The sequence below is a fragment of the Polypterus senegalus genome, chromosome 4 (assembly GCF_016835505.1).
Source record: "Polypterus senegalus isolate Bchr_013 chromosome 4, ASM1683550v1, whole genome shotgun sequence".
NCBI classification, from domain to species: domain Eukaryota; kingdom Metazoa; phylum Chordata; class Cladistia; order Polypteriformes; family Polypteridae; genus Polypterus; species Polypterus senegalus.
The window spans coordinates 223,442,285-223,459,778 of NC_053157.1; the positions used below are offsets into that span (position 1 = coordinate 223,442,285).

Sequence of the window (17,494 nt, forward strand, 5' to 3'; positions counted from 1 at the left end):
AAAGTGATCCATAACAATATTTACAAAACCAGTTAAAGTTAAAATCACAGTGATATACTGATTATTAAGTATACTTGCTACTCACTACAAATTCATCCATCCATCCATTATCCAACCCACTATATCCTAACTACAGGGTCATGGGGGTCTGCTGGAGCCAATCCCAGCCAACACAGGGTGCAAGGCAGGAAACAAAACCTGGGCAGGGCAATAGCCCCACTGCAGGGCACACACACACACACTAGGAATCAATGTTCAATATTAACCTGGTTCTGCTAGTATGAAGGGGCTCAGAATTTTCCATTTTCCCCTGCTATGCAGCTTTGTAGTTGGCATGGTGGCATGGACAGTAAACCACAAGATCACCGATTCAAGTGCTGCCTCTGCCCCACTGTATGACCCTAAGTACTTATCTTAACATGCTTTGACTCCTACTGTAAAATATGTATGTAAACATGTTGTGATATTGCAACATTAAATGTCCAAAAAAACCCACAGTGAGCAGGATTCAAAATTAACAAAAGCCAGGTCAAAACTCCAGTAGGTCAGGGTCAAGAGGCAACCCTCACCCTAGGCAGTCTAACTCAAAATACTGGCTTTCTGGCCTGCATAGACCCAAAATAAGGCTGAAGCTTCTAAAGTTCAACAAAACTCAAAATGTTCAGAATGTCCTTAGGGGCTGAGGATAGCTGGACACCTCTGGCCTTCCAAATACAAATAAATAGATGCTCCTTAAATTTCAGAAATTTATTAAACAAACTAAAAGGATAAAAACAGAGAATGACTAAAAAAGACAGCGCAAAAATAAAAAAATAACCTGTCGGGTCGACCACCACCTGTCTCCACGAATGATGCATTCCTTGAATCTGCTATCTGTGTGTTTACTCCTAATATTGTACCACTCACTTGTTAAATCTGATACATATTTTACTCTTGCTTGTCCTTTAAGGCATGCTGTTTAAAGTAATAACAGATTAAAAACATTAAATAACATCGTGAGTTTCCACTACTAAAGATTTACCTTCGGCCATCTCCGGCTTTTTACGGATATGACAAGTTTGAACTGACGTTGCACTGCATAACCAACGGTCACCCCGAGTATAGTCACTTTTTAATTTTTTAATTATCATCCGGCATGATTTGGATTGAGGCAGCTTCAAAATGCTAAGAGTGTTACATTATATTTAGCATTTTCTAGGAAATCTCTGAAACAAACACACACACACACACGCGGGTAGTGTGGCAGTTTTACTCATGAGCGCAAAACCTGCGTGATGTACATTTAAACTAACTAATTAACTAACGGCGAAGACTTTTATTCTGACACATCAAGTAGCATTAAGGACCGGAAGTACTTCTTTTCTGTTGTTAATTGTTGCCGGCTTCACACCGTAAGATTTCGAATTACACAGCGATTCGCCAGATGGTCAAAAACGTTTAACCTTCTTGAATATTCAGCTTTGTAGGGCGCGTGGTTTTCGGAATAAGTGCTACAGGCTGAACGGTAAGCGCTTCAACTTTCTATTAGCGAAAGTAGCGGGTAGAATTCTGAGGACGGCGGCTACGACGGGAGAATTACGTATTGGGCAAGCACGGTGGTGCCGGCATAATCTTAGTAAATTGGGGTGTGCTCTGCCGGGAGATTCCGTGAATGGGAGAACGACAGCGCACCGAATGGAGTCTCGTCGAGCTGAAGAGGGGCTGAAGCGCGCTGGCGGGAGTCTCGACGACTGGAAGAGGTGGTGAAGTGAGCTAGCGGGAGACCCAATTAGCGAACGTGAGTGGGGGGGCTTGCGACGCGCCGATGAGAATCCTGATGAACAAAAGAGCGGATGAAGCACACTGGCTACAGTCCTAATGAGGGAGCAGTTTGTTGAAGCGCAGCGACTGGAATGACAGTGAGTGAGATGAGGACCTCATATAAGCAGTAGTCCAAATGAGAGAGAGAGGGGGGAACCCTCTGCTTGTCCGTGAGTATCCAGATGAAAGGAAGGAGGGGATAGCGCAATAGCATTTGGGTCGTGGCAGTCTCGATGACAGAAAAGGGGGATAGCGGACTATAGCGAACGTTACTTTAACGCAACATATAATAATCTGAAACGCATTTCCTCCCGCTTGTGTCGCGGGGACTTGTGCCTATCCCGTTAGGACTGTGCGCAAGACGTACTGGAGGGATTGCATCGCAGGGAGGGCAGTGAACTGAACTGGGCTTTAAAGTCATTAATAGACTGACGGTTTTTTACATAAACCAGGTAGAATTGTGTTTGTATGAAAAATTGTGCAAACGGTTTTAATATGAACCTAACGTACTGATGCACCTTTGTAAGAAGTATAACAACATAGAATACATTTTAATCAACTTGAGGGTCGCGTTGGGACGGGAGCCTATCAAAGTAGCAATAGGCGTGAGACTGCCAAACGAACAAGGAGTCCCGCGAATCCCAACATGCCAATTTTATTTTGGCATTGCCATTCAACCCGACAAACACATATTTGTGGTCGTGGGTAGAAATCGGGACTACGTGCAGTAAATGCCTAAATGCTTGCAAGACACCTTGGGGGGGATTTGGGGTAGCGGTACGTGCAAGCTCCACATGGACGTCGACCGGCCGCGGTGGGACTTCTTGAGGTGGTTAGCGCTTAGCACTGCGCCACCGTACCGCCTTAAAGATTATACATTTTTATTATATTTATTAATTCCTTCTTTAGTAGCATATGCCCAGCTATACAAGGAAACTGTGGAAATAAGTTCCATGAAGATGCAGCTTTAACAATGGAACAGAATTCAACAAACAGAATAGAAATGCACAATGTTACTTGAGCAGATCGCCCGTTAGCGAGTGACTAACAGTTTGACAGTGTCCGGCCAATCGATTGCTCTAGATTTGTGTTAAGCCACCAGGTCTTGTAAAAGGCATTTTTGATTTACTTTAGTTTAGTGGCGTTTGTAGTAAGTTAGAATCCGTGCCAATGCGTATAAGTTGTTTACAGTTTTGTCTATTTAAAATTGCCAAGTTTTTATACAGTACCCTTCAGGGGAAGGCGGGTCAGAGCACTGTATAGACCAGAGATACTCAAATCCATTGAGTTCACAGAGTTACTCTAACCAGTTTCTTAATGTGCAGGAATGTCCTACAAGAGTTGGCTACATCAAAAAATTATCCAGACCAAAGTATTAAGTATTATATTTTGCAGACTTAGCCTGGCTAAATGTGCCTCTGGAGGCAGTAATAGACAAGAAAATGGCAGCGTGGCATAGTGCTTAAGGCTTTGGATTTTAGACTTCAAGTGTTGAGGTTGTGTGTTCAGATCCTGTCACTTGACCTGCCTGTGCTCCAATTGGAAAAACAAAAGAAAAGGTTGCCAACTGTATCTTAAATGTTATTTGGAAAAGGCATAAGCCAAAAAATAATTAATATTAACCTGGAAGAGCATTTGCCACAGGAGGAATAATTTAATGTCTTTGCAGTGGTTGCAATGTGAAGGTACCATGATAAAGCTAAATGGGGGAAAAAAAAAAAACATTGCAATTATTTGATTTGTGGACATTGGTTTCGTATGAATTGTTGGCTTTTATTGGTGCCCTGTACTTCTACCTTGTTTAACCCATACAGTTTGTTCAGAAAGTATTCAGATCCCTGCATTTTCTTTAGTATGTTTTTAGATTTAATTTTGAGTGGACGCACATCCAATCTTTATTTATCTACACCTAAATAACCCCAATAACAAAATGAAAATCAGTGTAAAGAAGGGTTTGCAGATTTATTAAAAATCAAAAACTAAAATCTCCCCTTTATATAAGCATTCAGACCCTTAGGTCTGTACTTTGTAGAAGCTCCATTGGCAGCAATTCCAGCTTTGAGTGTTCTCGGGCCTGTCTCTGCAAGTTTTGCACGCCTGGATTTGAGGAGTCTATGCCATTCTTCCCTGTCAGATCCTGTAAGATTGAATGGGAAACATCTGTTCACTACCATCCTCAGGTCTCTCCACTGATGTACTATTGGATTTAAGTTTGGGCCACAAAGATAGTCTGAGACTTTCCTGAAGTCACTTCAGCATTGTCTTGTCTGTGTGCTTTGGGGTCATTGTCATGATGAAAGGTACACCATCACTCCAGTCTGAGGTGCACTCTGGAGCAGGTTTTCTTCAAGGACATCTGTATATTTGGTTAGAATTGAGAGAAGGATGAATGCAGCTAGTTTACTTGCCCATACTATTGAGAAGCAACCTCACAGCATAATGTTGCCACCACCATGCTTCACTATAGGGAAGGTATTAGACATGTTGTGAGCAGTGCTTGGTCTTCACCATGAACAGTGCTTGAGGTTCTGCCTGACAAATTCAGTTTTGTCTCATCAGACCAGATAATCTTTTTCCTCTCGCTGTCCGAGACCTTTAAACATTGTTAGTCAAGCTCCAAGCAGGAGTTAGCCTCTCTGCTGTAAATGTCTTATTGATGGAGTGTGTGGAACACAAATTAGAATTAGAGTTCACATAGTTATTTAGGATCGTGTTTTTCCATCTTGGAAGTATAAAAGGGTTATTAATACATGTCAGAAACCTGGTTTTCTCATATGCCTGAACAGATTAAGGTCAAGTGAACAACAAAGACAAGAATGTACCAGGAGCAGGTTGATGTAATAGACTAAATATATGATTAAAAAATTGGCTAATGTCATGTAAAGTGTAAACAATAAAAACTGGACAGCTGTCATATACAGAGGTTTCAAGGGTAATGTCTAAACTAAGAGATACCGAGGAACAAGGATATAATGGAGAAGGACTTTTAGTTAGGCAGGTTGTGCTCAATGCTAAACGCCTTGTCGTTTTACTAATCAGAGTATGATATGTAAGGATTAATCAGCACTACTATGTAAATTCATTTATCAATAAGTGAGCTTCTGCTTTCATTTTGTGATTATTCTGACTATGCTGTAACAGACTGCTTTTGAAGAATGCTCCCTGTAAGGCATTTTGCTGAGGAGTAGTTAAAATATACAATGAACAGCTTTTCTCCTGACTGATTACTGATTTGTCCTGTTAGAGCATAAGTTGCTTTCTTTAATTTAAGATGGTGAGTTCTATCACAACTGTTGATGAGATGGTTGCCCTTTGGACAGGTTCTCCTGAAGCTCTTTCAGAGTGAACATTGGGAACTTGTTCACTTTCCTGACCAAGGCCCTTCTTGCCTCATTACCTAGGTTGGCTGGATGGCCAACTCTAGGAAGAGTTCTTGTGGTTTGAAATGCAAACTTTTTCCGTTTCACAATTTTTGAGTCCACGATGCTCCTGGGATCACAAATCTTTTAGAAATTATTTGATCCCCTTGCCTTGACCCATGCCTCACCACAGTTTGATCAGAGTTCTATGGAGACGTCATGGCTTTGTTTTAGTCCTGACTTGCACTGTGGATTCTGGACCTGTGTATAACACGCAGGCCTTTCTAAACAATGTCTAATCAGTTCAACTTGCCACAGGCCGACTCCAATCTAAGTTCTATGAAGCTCTAGAAGGAATAAATGAAACTGGATGCACTAGTGCACAATTTGAAGTGTTGCTGCAAAGGATGCAAGTACTTGTATCATTGAGAGAGTTCTGTTTTTTATTTTTTTTAATAAACTAGGGGGCTTCGCTTGACAACCCCCTGGTCTGCGCTACATGCAGTCTCTGCCGCTCGTGTATGTGGATTTCACTTTCACCAAACAACAAATCTTTTAATTCTCGCGGAAACGCTTCTTTATTGGGAAGAAACACTACTTTTCCCTGATGGCAACACGAGCTGACTTAAAGTGTAAATCTGAACAATATATTTGATCTCTTTTCACTGTTCCGTTATTTCACCAAGTAATAATTTCCGTTTGCTTGCGCTAATGCGATCTTTACTATCATTTTTTTTTTTGAGACTTTCAAATTTTCAATCTTTCATTATCTCTAACCTGCTCTGCATGTGTATCGCGCCAACGGTTTGGAACCTCTTTACGACGTCCTACTTTGTCATTTGTCCTTTTTTCCGGCCCCGGGGGTGGTTAAATCTCTTGGCACAAAGTCTCGTCTCATGGGACTTGAAAATATCTCTCTGAAAATGTCTCGTCCCAGAGATTTGCAAAGCTTTCTAAAAACATGTTTTAACTTTGTCATTATGGGCTGCTGTGTGTAGATTGATGGACAAAAAAGGCAAACATATCCATTTAAAATTAAATCTACAACACAGTAAAGTGGGCAGAAAGTGAAGGGGCCAGAATACTTTTTGAATTCTTTATAATAAGCTATTTCAGTGTAATTTATTCAAGTTATGTGTATTTTACTAATATTATTCCTGTATGAATTTGTTGTGTTAATGTAGCATTATGGTATTGTTTTCGGCTGCATGATCCGCTTATGTTATTTTTTACACAACTTAGGTCAGTATTTAGCATTATTGTGTTCATTTAGTTTTAATGATTTGCGTTGGTGAAAACTTAATGACTGTTGTCATTTTCTGTCATCAAAGCTGAGAGTGGGCTCTATCAAATGTTGTTTTTTCATTGCAGAGTTGTCATGGACACGGTTGCTCAAAGTTGTGACTGTGCAAGTCTGAGGCAGTTGCTTTAATATGTGCAATGGAGCAGGGGTCCTCAGTCATGGCTCTGAAGTGGCTATGGGTTTTCATAACAGCTAGTTTCCTAATTAGAACTCAGTCCATGCTGATAAAGTAACTTCATTTTTAAACTATAATACCTCATTAGTGCTTTCATTCATTAAAGACATATTTTAGTTACCTTGTAGATCAGAGATCATCAATTACAGTCCTAAAGGTCTGCTGTGGCTGCAGGTTTTCACTTCAATCAGTTTCTTTAATCGGATCCTTTTTATTTACTACTATAGCAGTATGCTTTTTGGGCTTAATTTTAGTTCTCTTACCTGTTGCTAATTCACAATGCTTAATTGCCTATTTTAGTTTTTAGCAGCTGCATTTAAGTTTTAATTGTTGCCTGTTTTCTTAAGCAGACATTTCTTAGTAATGAAATGCAGATAACCAATAAACCAGCAGCTCTCCAGTTAACATGCTTTCTTTTAAACCTGTGCTTATGCACCATAAAGTCTCTGTGTTTTTAAAAAAAAAAAACTGTTTAGAAATAAAAGAGGGGAAATAGAAGGAGCCTAAAGTTTTAAATCTGTTCCGGTCCACAAAACACATGGATAATGTTCTCAGAGAAGGAAACTCTGCAGTGCAATTACAATTTGTCTTGGAAGAATGAAAACACTAACATGCCAAATAGTTAAATACCAAGTTTCATTATCAGCAAGGACTGTCTTCTGATTAGGACACTAGTTGGACGGAAAGTCTGCAGCCACTGCGGCTGTTTAGGACCATCCCTGAAGACCCCTGCAATATAGGCTCCTTTTTTGTTCAGTGAGCATTAAGAATAATAATTTTTTTTATGGCATGTTTTCGTAAAAGGTGCAGCTCAAAGTGGATCTACAAGTGAACAAAAATATCAGTTATGCAAAAAGTTAAATGAAGGAATTCCCAATGAAGATGAATAAAAAAATATAAGTTGTAATTGAAATTAGTCTGAAAGTCTCTCAAATGGTAAAAGTGAATGTCTGATTTGATAATATATGCAATGGTCAGATGGCCAGAGAGGAGAGTAAAATGAAAACCCAAATTTGTGAGAATGTTTGAGAAAATAAAAATCTGGGGTTTTAAAGACCAAAAGACAGCCCAGCCACCTCTGGGCATTCTAGCTGGAGAGTGCCAGCATGTTGCAAGTTTCACTGAACATGATGTGACAGTTCAGTAAATGACTGTGAGAAGGGAATTTATCATCATCATATGATGACACAATTTTGAAGATTTGATGCTGCAAGTATCGTGGTTGCCGTTAGTATGGTTCAACTTTTCTAGCATTAAAAGTGGCTACAGATCACTTTAGCCAGGTCGCAGTGCCACAAGTAGATACTGAAAAGAGAAAACAAAAGTAACAGAAGTCATTAGTAACTGAAAAATATTCTAAACTAGGGAGCTTTGCCCCCCTACTTGCTTTGCTCGCCAAACAACAGCGCTAATCGTCCGCCACTTCACGTCTCTTCTGCTTGCGTTGTGAAGAGGGGGGGCTGAACGCACCACAAGGAGATGTGGTTGCTCCTCCGAAACCCCCTCTTAAACGGTGATACAATGGGAAACAAATAGTGTTTTTTTTTTTAACCTCCTCTTTGCTCAATCAGCTGCTGCTGTGCTGCGTGATCTGCACACATTGCTCTTTCTTCTTTGCTTAGTCATTGGCGTGTCAGAAGTCAGGGCTAACTGGTAATGACATATAAAATAATTGTCCTGATAAAATTTATAAGCGCTGAAAGCACTGGATGTGTGTCTGATAAAAGCCTTTACACGACTGAGAGGTTAGATGTCCGTGATCTTAATTGAAAATGGTTGAAAGTAGGGCGTGACTTGAAAGAATCTCATGTTAAAAGTCCCTGCGAGATGGTCTGGAGACAACAACAATCTCATCTTTTAATTCTCGTGGAAACTCCTCTTCCTTGGAAAGAAACATTGCTTTTTCCTGATGGCAACACAAAATAGACAATCTACAAGTCTCCAACTTAAACTTCAAGTCGGAGACAATATATTTGATTTCTTTTCGCTGTTCCGTTATTTCACCAAGTAATTATTTCCATTTGTTTGTACTTTGTGCTAATGCGATTTCTCATCTCGCAGGTCTTGAAAGTGTCTCTCTGAGAACATCACGTCTCGTCTCTCTTCCCAAGATTTCTTTTTATAATAGTGAGATACAGTATACGGCACCATCTAATAGTAGTATTCTATGAAAACAGTTATATGTGTTACTGTGAACAAATACAAAGGTTTAGCCATGCAACTTTGCAGTATTTTAATCTTTTACAAGGCATGCACTACAAATAAATTATGATAAATTTAAAATAACAAGGTGTGTTTTCAAAATTTTTTTTTTTTTTTATAATCAACAGTACTTGTCTGGCATACACTTTATGGCCAGAAGTATATGGATCCCCTCCAAATGATTGCGTTAAGGTGTTTCATTGTTAACAGATGCATCACATCAAGCCCACAGCTATGCAATCTCCATTGACAAACAATGGCGACAGAATGAGTGGAGAGCTCGGTGACTTTAAAAGTGACACTGTCACAGTATGTCATCTTTACCGTCAGTCAGTACATGAAATTTCTGCTCTGCTGAATCTGCCCTGGTCAACTGTAAGTGCTATTATTATGAAGTGGAAGCATTAAAGAGCAACACAAGCACTAAGTGGTAGACCACACAAACTGACAAAGCAGGGCTGCTGAGTGGTGAAGCGTGTAGCGCATGCATCATTAAATGCAGTGCACAGTGGCTGCAGGTTTTCATTCAGCCAGTTTCATAATTAGAAGTCAGGGCTAACTGGTAATGAATCTTGGAATTTAATTATAACTTATTAGTGATTTCATTCTTCCAAGAGAAAACTTGAAATTTTTTTTCTTTTCTAAAAACGTTATCCATATGTTTTGTGGTTCTTCCCTTCTCTCTCATTTATTTCAAAACACTTTATTAACACGATACTTGCACATGTTTAATTGGATGTACTTTAGTCAGAGAGTTGGTGGTTCCTTTGTCATTTGCACTTTATTATTAACTGGTGGCTGGTTAAGAAAACAGGTAGCAATTAAAACCTAACTGTAGCAGTTTAAATAATTAAACAATAGGCAGTTAAGGGTTTTGATTGTAACTAGCAAGTTAAGTAATAGTAACACACATTATTTTTGCTTTATTAGCAAGTAAAAGTGTTCTAATTAAATTGAAGACCCCTGGCACTTGTCCTCTGTGGCATCACTAACAATAGAGTTCAAAACTGCATCTTGAAGCTGTATGCGCACAAGAACCATGTGTTAGGAGCTTCATGAAATGGGGTTTCATGGCTGAACAGCTGTACACAAGCCAAAGATCCCTATATGCAATCCCAAGCACTGGCTGGGGTGGTAGAAAGCATGACGCCACTGGACTGTGGGGTAGTGGGAAATGTGGAGTGGTGAAATCATGCTTTACTATCTGGCAGTCTCATTCATGAATTGGAGATTGGCATATGTCAGGAAAACTCTATCATCTGGACTACATAGTGACTACTGTAGAGTTTGGTGGAGGCTGGCTAATGGCAGGGATTTGGCTTTGCCCCCTGGTCCTAGTAAAGGGTATTGCTAATGTTACAATGTACAGAGACAATTGTGCACTTCAATGTGTATAGTAGCATGACTGTGTCCCAATGTGTAAAGCTAGGTCTGTAAAGACATGGAGAAACCTGAGTGGTCTGCACTCAACCCTGTGGCACACCTTTGCAATGAATTGGACCACCGATTGTGAGCCAGGTCTGTCCTCACAAATGCTCTCTTGGTTGTATGTCCTCACGTTTTCACAGACACACTACAAAATCTACAGCAGTGGGAAGAAGAATGGAGGCTGTTATAGCTGCAAGTTGGAGTTGGGTTAGCTGCTCTCTTTATTAATACCCATGTTTTTGGAATGGTATGTCTAACAAGCTGATAGAAGTGTGATGGTCAGGTGCCCACAGACGTTTGGCTATATAGTAGTTCTCTAACAATAAATATTTGAGCTTTTAGGTGCATAAAAGCAAAAGGCCATTCACCAGTTCTTTTATACATCATTGTATGGAGATCAGAGATTGCAAGTAGGAGTTTGTGGGGGCAGGTGGTTTGAAGTATAGGAAGGCTGAGAAACTGGCAGAGTGTTAAGAGTCTTTTAAAATCAATTTACAAAGAAACAGGCAGGCAATGTAATGATGCTCATTCAAGTGAATGTGTTGAGATTTTCTCATTTTAATTAGGATTCCTGCTGCTGCATTTTGAGCAAGCTGCTTCTGATTTTTATTTTTTCTTGGTAACCCAGAAAGGCGTACATTACCATAATCAAGTTGGCTATAAATTAAAGTACATGTTAATTTTTAAGCATCATGTAATGATGTAAACGACCAAACTTTTGTGTTTTTTTTTAATTTTTTTTTTTAAAAGGAGTACTCAATCCAAAAGTGTATATTTTTTTAATGTGTTATTTACTTCATGTAGGTTGTAGTGTTGGCTGAGGAAAACATGCTAATCTCGTGTTTTCCTGGAGAAATAATATGTTGAAGATCTATGGAATCCCCACTGCAACCAATTCACTGTAACCAAATGATGTAGAAAAACATCCATTATCCATATGTATGATCAAAGCATGCAAAATGTGCGCATTTTTTAATTAAAATGTAATTTACAGTTTCTTCCTGAAATCCCTGTATTGAATATCAACAAGAAAGATGTAATTCCCACAATACTGTGCGATTTCGTTTCTGTTCAGCCTGCACTCGTATTTATTTTGTAAGGAATGACAAAGGTTATTAATATTAATGAACACTAAAAGTGTAATGTTTCATATACTTATCCACTGCAATTATTACTGAAATAACAAAATGTAACTTTTTTTGTGAGATCAATCAATATAGATGATTCTTAGTGTTTTTGTGCAGAATTCAAATATCCAGTCAGATTTCAGTGGCATGCAATGATTTTAAGTGACTCACAATTAAAACATTTTTACTCAATATATATATGTTGGGAATATCTCCCCTAAAAGTTAGAAGTGCACAATTTTCTGCTATACGTGACTTCAGGAATATCTTTCTTAAGGGTCCAGCAGTAAGTAGGCAAGTCTACCAGGACTCCACTTGCTTTGGTAGCGATTTTCCATTTCAGAAATGTCCTGTTGAAACTGTTCATCATGTTTGTTGCTAAACACTCTGAAATTTCAAGAGAAAATGTACAATGGAGAATTCAAGAAAATAATTTTTAAAGACATCCCATGGCATTGTAAAATATCATCCACTATTTCTTGGTAGTCATCTGCCTTTTGATTCCCCCAAAAGTCCAGCATACATTTTTGTTCTACTGGAAAGTTATAAAATGTTCACAAACAGCAATAAAAAATTTTTATCCTGAATTTTACTCAAAAACTAGGTTTGATAAAAAAAATTTCTAAAATCCGCATAAAAAAAAGCACTTTTAAAAAACCTTTTAAGTTATTCTGTGATGAAATCTTCATTGGCAAGTGCAATTAACATTTTCCTTTGTTTCTTCAAAGTATATTCTTCTGCATCAGCCTTGCAATTTTTAAAACCATTCTAAAAATTATAATACAACAAGAATGTTTGGCAAAACTTAAAGAATATTGTTAACACTAGCGTAGTGGACCCGAGAGAGGTAGAGAGAGACACTGTTATGAGGGAGTTAACAATACGACACTTGCCCATTAAAAGAGGCTCCCTTTCATGAAACTCCATCATTCTTGGTTCCTTGCCCGTCTTCATGCTAACGGGAATTGGTTCTAGGGAATTGGTAATGAGAGGGAGATTTTATCTTGCACTCCACCTGAGCAGTGGGAAATTTCATATCGGAGCAGGCAGCAGTGAAATCATTCAAACTACCCATTTAAATGAATCTATTTGTTTGATTCATCTAATTCATCACTTTGATCTGGAGCTGAGAGTAGTAAAAATAACTAAAGGGGAAGTAATGGAATTAAATACTCAACAATTTCTTCATAATTATATATAATACTAGGGGATTGCCCCCTGCTCGCTTCGCTGGCCAACCCCCCCACATTGTGAAGAGGGGGGGCTGAAGGCACCTCACGGAGACCCAGTCGCTCCATCGGCTCAATCAGCTGTTGCGATGCTGCGTGATCTGCATCTCGCGCGGCGCTTCAAACATTTAAAAGCCTGTACAGCAGCTGTCTTTGTCGGCTATTCTTTGTCCTTTATTTCTGCCTCCGAGTATGGTTAAATGTCTTGGCACAAATTCTTGTCTTGCGGGACCTGAGTTCTTGATATATTTTTTTAGTTTCTAATTTATAAGTGGAATAAGAATCAGAAAATCGAACAATATCACATTAAAGTTCGATAAATTCTGAAAAGAGTGCTACCATATATATATATATATATATATATATATATATATATATATATATATATGAGAGAGAATAATTATCAGCATGTTTAATCTAATCATATTGTCCTGTTTGGAAGCATTCGTATGACAACATAGTTAACATAAGAAGTGAATGAGAGTGGTGCTGCTCTTTCTTGGGTAATGTTTCAGACTGATCTCAAAAAAAGTCTGTAATTTACTCTTGCCCAGTGCAGTTTGTAATTCATAAGAAAGCCTGTGTTAAAAGAAAAGCTGAAAGCAAATAATCACTACAAATTAGAATTATATTTTTTTATAAGGTTTAGTTTTGTGTGACTAATTTATTGAATTTACAAACGGACAAAAATAAACTAATATTAGTGTGTTGTTCTATTCTGTTTTTAACAATTCCAATTGTACAACAGTTAATATACTCTAAAATACATGTGTTCTTACTGTATTGTACTTGTATGATACATGCAATAATTGTGAGTTCACTGTTAATGCTTCAGTTCAACCTCCAAAGAATCAGAAGAGAATGATAATCATGACTCACTGGGTGGCACTTGTACGTAACTTCTAGAACCAGCCCTGCTGCCCCAGTCATAATTTGGTGTGTCATGTTTAAGGTAACGAATTTGTATCAGATCAATTATTTTGTGCTTTGTATTTGTAATTTAGATCATTGATCTGTTTTCATCTTGACATTAAGGAGTTGTTTTTTATTGATCAGTGTCAAAAAAGTCAAATTAAATCCACTGTCATTCAATGCTGTACAATAAAAAGTAAATACTTATATTGGCTGTAACAGATCCACTTAATCCATTTCAGATATCTAGGAGGCTGGAGCCTATCCAAACATCATCGGGCTGGAATCAAACCATCACACCCCTGGGGTGACATTAGAATTGCCAGTTAACCTTACATGCCTTTCTGTGAGATGTGCAAGAAAAACTGGAGGAATCCCAAGAGAGAATAGGCTAGGCCAAGGGTGGGCAGATTCAGTCCTGGAGGGCCGCAGTGGCTGCAGGTTTTTTGTTCCAACCCAACTGCTTAATAAGAAGCACCTCTGGGTGCTCCGGTTTCCTCCAGCAGTCCAAAGACATGCAGGTTAGGTGCATTGGCGATCTTCAATTGTTCCTAGTGTGTGCTTGTGTGTGCCCTGCGGTGGGCTGGCGCCCTGCCTGGAGATTTGTTCCTGCTTTGTGCTGGCTGGGATTGGCTCCAGCAGACCCCCCGTGCCCCTGTGTTAGGATATAGTGGGTTGGACGATGACTGACATGACTTATTGCTCAAGTAACACATCTGCTTCACTTGTTAAAATTTTGAACCCTTGATTTTTAATTGCTCCTTATTAGCAAGCAGATGCAAATGATAAAAGAGACCAACATTTCTCCATTTAGCTTGTTTCCGTTTACACCCGTGTGTATTTATCATGCACTATTGGGGTTAATTAAATACTTGGAAGGAGAGTGAAGTGAAAAAAGTGAAGCACTGAGAATAACTTGTCTGTTTTTAGGCTTTAAATCATTTGGATGATATCTTTAGAAAGGAACAAAAATCTGTGATATGAAAATTACCTGACACAGAGTTAAAGCACTAACAAGACATGAAATAAAATAATAATTGACAAGGATTGGTTCTTAATTAAGCAACTGGGTTAGAACAGAAACCTGCAACCACCGCGGCCTTCCAGGACTGAATCTGCCCACCCGTGGGCTAGACAGACATGAAGAGAATGTGTGAATTATCTGCACAGACCATCTTTTAGGTTTTAACCCTGGAATCAGAAATCTTGAGGTTGAGAGTAACCTTGCTGTCTCCTAAGTAATGCATCTTACAGACATATTCTCGTAATATAGAAAAGTTAAAGGCAATCATCGGTTTATTCTAAAATATGTCAACAAGTACATAAGATGCTGTGTTAGTTTGCCCATTATTGTAAAAGTGCAAATTTTGCAAACTGATGTCCTTCAGTTATTAAAAGTAGAAGTCTGATGCAGCTGAAATTCGATGTATCTTTACTAATAAAAGGCAAAGCCCTCCCTGACTGACTCACTCAGTCATCAGTAATTCTCCAACTTCCTGTGTAGGTGGAAGGCTGAAATTTGGCAGGCTTATTCCTTACAGCTTACTTACAAAAGTTAGGCAGGTTTCATTTTGAAATTCTACGCGTAACGGTCATAACTGGGACCTACTTTCGTCCATATATACGGCCATAGCCTGCTGCTCGGTCGCTGTGTGAGGCGGAGTTGCATCCCGCATCATCACGCCTCCCATGTAATTGAATGCCTGCCCATATAAGGTAAATATTCGCAGGTGAAGGACTGTGCTTTCACTTTGATGAATGAAACCTGTTCAAAAAACGCATTACACAATTGAGAAGGCTGTAAAAGAATATGAAACGTGTGACGCATACAAGCATATTCATAAGTGCAGCTACTGCGGAAACGAAGCATGGTGTAAACCTAAAGTTTAAATTAAGTTCATAGACAGGCTGCCACTGGTGTTTGTCATGCCACGATGAATACAATATTCGCCAGATACAAGTTTAATGAGAAGACACAGGGTATAAACGAGACTTTTGATCACTTTGTAACAGAGTTACAATTGTGGTAACAGAGTTAAAATTGCTGGTGAAGGACTGTGCTTACAAAAACGAATAGGAAAGCAGGGTGTAAAGCTTAACTTTAATTAGGTTCATAGACACGCTGCAGCTGGTGTTTGTCATGCCTAAGACGAATACGATATTCATGAGATACAAGTTTAATGAGAGAATGCAGGGTATAAATGACACTTTTCAGCACTTTGTAGCTGAGTTAAAATTGCTGGTGAAGGACTGTGCTTATGCAAACAAAGATGAGATGGTCAGGGATAGAATAGTGTTTGGCGCAAACTCGGCAAAAGTGCGAGAGAAACTTTTAAGTGCCGGGTCTGAGCTAACATTAAATAAAGCTGTGGACATCGCGAGATCGCACGAGATAGCTTTTCAGCTGTGCTTGTGCTTCGATGCATGTACTCCGAGCGGCTCACGTGAACTGACTTTGCAGGACTGGGAAAGGTTAAATTAAGTTCATAGACACGCTACCGCTAAATATTCGCAAGCAAATTCACCACTTAATACCAGGAATGCCTGTTAAACATCTTAGATTCACGAGTACCGATTTGGGTAGTGAACACTTTGATGAATGAAACCTGTTATCTTTACAACTGTTGACAAACACGGAATATAACTTGAACACAACACATCCTCCAAATACGAACCTGACTGAAAGAAATAATGATAATCAAATCCTTGATGACAGCAACACTCATAACAGTAACAAAAAAATTACATTGACAATCATGTTATGTTATTTTTAAAATGTTTCCTTTTTCATAACTTCTTTAACACACTACTTCTCCACTGCAAAGCGCGGGTATTTTGCTAGTTTATTATATTTGGATGAAGTTCAGCTCTTGCCAGACTGAAAACAAAGGAATATACTGTATTTCTTCAGTCTGCTTTGTGATACCTAAGCAGCAGATATAATTATGATAAAAAGGATGAGGTTGACATAATTCAGTATTCCAGAATGTGTCGTTCTCCTTAAAGTCTTTTAAAATCAATGCTGGTGTTTTAGATGGATTGAGTGGTTTAAAAAAAAAAAGCATCTTAGGCTTGCTTTTACATCACTTTTAATCCTGGGGTGTTTTTTCATGGAGACAACCACAAGGATTTAATGAGTTAATGACTGAAATGATTGAAAGTCCAAGGTTAAGTCTTTGTAATTGGTTTCATTTGCTCTTTGTTTTGTGTGAAGGAATTTGCTTTGCTATAAATATAGCTTTTTAAAACTTAAGAGATAGGACGTCCTGCATTTGATGTCTCTAAATGCGAGTATATCGTCGTGCCTGAAAGGTTGTGGTTCTTATTTTTTAGATACAATTGAAGTCAGAAGTTTCCATATGGTTAGGGTGAATTCTTTAAAACTCACTTTATAATGCCTCCACAGGTTTTATTCTAACAAGCTATACATTTGGCATATTGCAGCATCGCCTTTAAATTGTGTAACTTGTGTCAAACGTTTTGGGTCACCTTCCAGAATTTTTTTGCAATATGTTGCTGGAATTCTGGCCTGTTCTTCTGGACAGAACTGGTATAACTGGGACAGGTTCTTAGGCCTCCTTGCTTGTACACACTTTTTTTAGTTCTGCCCACAAATTTTCAGTCAGATTGAGGTCAGGGCTTTGTGGTGATCACTTCAATACGTTAACCTTGTTGTCCTAAGTCATTTTGCCGCAAAAGGTATGTTTGGGGTCATTGTTCATTTGGAAGACCCATTTCCGACTGATCTCAACTCTTGAGATGTTGCTGCATTATATCTACATAATTTTCTTTCCTCATGATGCCATCTACAGCATTTTGTGAAGTGCACCAGTCCCTCCCATAACATGATGCTCCCACTCCTATGCTTGATAGTTGGGATGGTGTTCTTCGGCTTGCACCCTATTTCCTCCAAACATAACGATGGTCATTTTGGCCAAGTTTGAAACTTGGATTCATCA

The 17,494-nt window shown here is 38.8% G+C and overlaps 1 protein-coding gene across 3 annotated transcripts in view; it reads left to right on the top strand.

Moving 5' to 3' along the window:
• Window positions 1–1,369: 1,369 nt before the first annotated feature.
• The window catches only part of LOC120528058 (zinc finger protein 32-like), a 43,419-nt gene continuing 27,294 nt past the window's right edge, over window positions 1,370–17,494 (top strand). For 2 of the 3 annotated variants that reach the window (XM_039752046.1, XM_039752048.1), the window contains exon 1: window positions 1,370–1,504. The gene's annotated coding sequence lies outside the window, so the exon portion shown is untranslated. Of the gene's footprint in view, window positions 1,505–1,552; window positions 1,899–17,494 lie in introns of those variants that run through there. The other variant, XM_039752047.1, reaches the window with a different exon arrangement.